Below are 2,956 nucleotides of genomic sequence, written 5' to 3'. Positions count from 1 at the left end.
CATGAGAGTCTTAAAGAGTCTTTTTTTTACGGAAACTCACAGAAGACTCCCTTTCAGTGGGAGAAAGAAAGTATTAAGTTCTCTAATTATGAAAAACATTAATAATTTGTCATACAGATTTTCCTGCAGTTATGAATCCAAATGTAATTTAAATAAAGTTGAAATAAAATAAATAGTAGATAATGTATTTTTACTTAAATGAAAATTTAAAATGTTGCATTGTCAACTAAATGAAAGTATTACATCTGAAATAAAAATAAATACCAAAATTAACAACATTAAATTAATCAAAATTGCTAAAATTTTTAACTACATTGAAAATGAAAACTTAAATATAAAATATCCCCTTCATTTTTATTTTGACTCTTATTCTGAAGTGGAAACGTAATATGAACAATTTATTACTGGGTTTAAAAATGAAGTAAATGGTTAACATTGTTGGGTTCTTATCGAAGTTTTCATCTTAACCACTCCCAATTGTGCGTTAAGATGATAGGCTGAAATACAAACTGCTAGGTCAGGGGTAAAGAATAAACCGGTCTCCTTCCTTAATGCTTTGAAACAGCCAGATATTCCCTCTCTTACGCAATTCTGATGCAACAAGCTGCCGCACATCGTCTCACCTGAGCTCCACAGTCGAGATCCTGGAGTTGCGCCACAGGCTAATTACAACATGACGAAACCACCGTGCTTCAGTTTGTGAATCCTGGGAAACAAGCTTTTCCTGTTGACACTTGGACAAAAACGTTCTCAATGACCACCTGCAGGTCCTTAGAGACTCACGTATTCAAGCCCAAACAGGACGGTTCATTCTTCCGGTGAGGGCACTGATTCCATAAAGATAAACCACATTGGAATCATGTCACTTCACTGCTGTAAACAGGAAAGTGCACATCGTCTATCATAGTGGCTTTTGTTTTAGTGGCTTGTAACACTCAGGCTGCGTCCAAATTCGCATTCTTCCATAGGCGAAAAACAGAATGTGACAAAAGAAGTGTCCTAATTCACAGAGCTCATAAAAGAGTAGTCAAAAAGTACCCAGATGACCTACTACTTCAGGCGAGATTATAAAGTGTGCATACGATGGACACTTTACTATCCCATAAGTCCACGGGAGGGAGAGGAGTTGTGAAGCGACACAACTGACGCTGGTGGGTCACATGACAACGACAACATGGTGAATGTAATACATCCAAATGACACAATAATTTAGCAAGCGCACTGCACTACAAGATGGATAAAGATGCATTCACGCCATGTTTTATATAACCTGTAAAAAGCATTCACTTCATCGTAGAGCTTGTAATACATTTAGGTAACATTTTATTTTACAGTGTCTGTTACACATGTTACATGCAGTTACTTACTATAAATTGTGCTTAAGTACAAGCAAATAGCCTCAACCACACCCTAGTAAGTACTTGTAGTTAATTATTATTACTCAGTAGGCTATAATATTACACAGTAACACGGACCCCTTAAAAAAATGACAACATTTTTCTCTGACCTACATATGCGCATTTTAAGACTTTTAAAGGCCAAAGAAAATTATAAGAACTAGCTATAAAACCAGTAGATTATTTGTCAATACCTGCTCTCTCCTCATCTCCATCAGTCATTCTTTTTCTCTCAGTCTCTTTATCTTGTCCTCTTCCCCTCCTAAAGATGAGCTTTGACTGATAGTATTTTCATTTTTGTCTGGGGCATTGTAGAAAGCAAACTGATCAAAAAGGTCAACTGATATTGTTATGTCATTTTCATTTTCTGACAAGTTAATTTACTGAAGGCTACCAGGAAATCTAACTAAATGTATTAAATTCATTCACAATATGCACACAGTCACATTCATATAATTAATCGTATGTCCAATATGATAAATAATGGTTTCATTAAGGTATCTTGTCCTCTCATATTTACAGTTACTTAAATTCATTACATACAGGAATGTACGTAAATTGTATTGGCCTATATTTTCAATTCAAAATGGTGAAATTAGTCAAGAGTTTATTAATTTGCCTGATTATTTTTGTTGGTCATTTAACATTTCTATCTTAAAACAGCTGTCAATTATGACATGTTTAGTTTAGCTACTTGCATCTTATCTCACTTTATGACCATTTGCTTTTTAAGATCTGAAGTGAATTAGAGGTGAGCACTAGCCTACTTCCTAGGCTAGAATGTTAAAAGTGTTTTTCATTTGTTCCTGTGTAGTTATTCATTAATACATTTTTAAACATTTAAAGCACATAATTCCTGGCTGATAGTTTGTAGGCTATGTTTTATGTCGTTCCACCTGCTGAAATCCTCTATTGAAATTTACCGGAAGTGGCGCGTTCCACCGACGAGAATCCATGAACCGCATTATGTTTAGGCTACGCGATACACTAAAACCATTTAAAATAACAATTTAGCATATGCTATTGTGAAATCACTAAGGCTGCGATTCAATTAAATAAATCTATTTCCACAGAGAAGCACAACGCTTTAATTATTTGTAATGAGTGCTGATTGCGTGTTAAAAGTAGACTAGGCTACCTCTCCGTTTACAGTAAACGCTGCTCCACGCAAACTCAGTCTCTGCGTGCTGTTTGTTTGTAGTACCCCAGAGTGCAGTCTGGACGATGGGGCGGGGCGACACTTTGGGGCGGGGTTACACGTGTCGCTCCGCCCATCCCCAATTTAATTGGCTTATTATACAGCAATCTTATTGGCCCAGATGATTCAAGCCTGAGCATGCGCATTCTTTATGTACTATTTTTGTGAATGATTTGTCCATATTAACGAAATATTAAATGCTAACTCTAATCGTATATTATCGGTTTACCATGGTCATTTTAGTTAAGATCTATTGGCTAATGTTTTATTGTTAAGACACAGAATAGACAAAGTTATTGTTTAAAAACGAACGCTTGGTGACAGCACCTCAGCTGTTTTCATATTTCCATCAGGTCGGTCA

This window comes from Phoxinus phoxinus, assembly GCF_949152265.1.
Source record: "Phoxinus phoxinus genome assembly, chromosome: 20".
Taxonomy (NCBI): domain Eukaryota; kingdom Metazoa; phylum Chordata; class Actinopteri; order Cypriniformes; family Leuciscidae; genus Phoxinus; species Phoxinus phoxinus.
The sequence above is the reverse complement of the archived record's forward strand: the minus strand, read 5'-3'. Positions refer to the sequence as shown.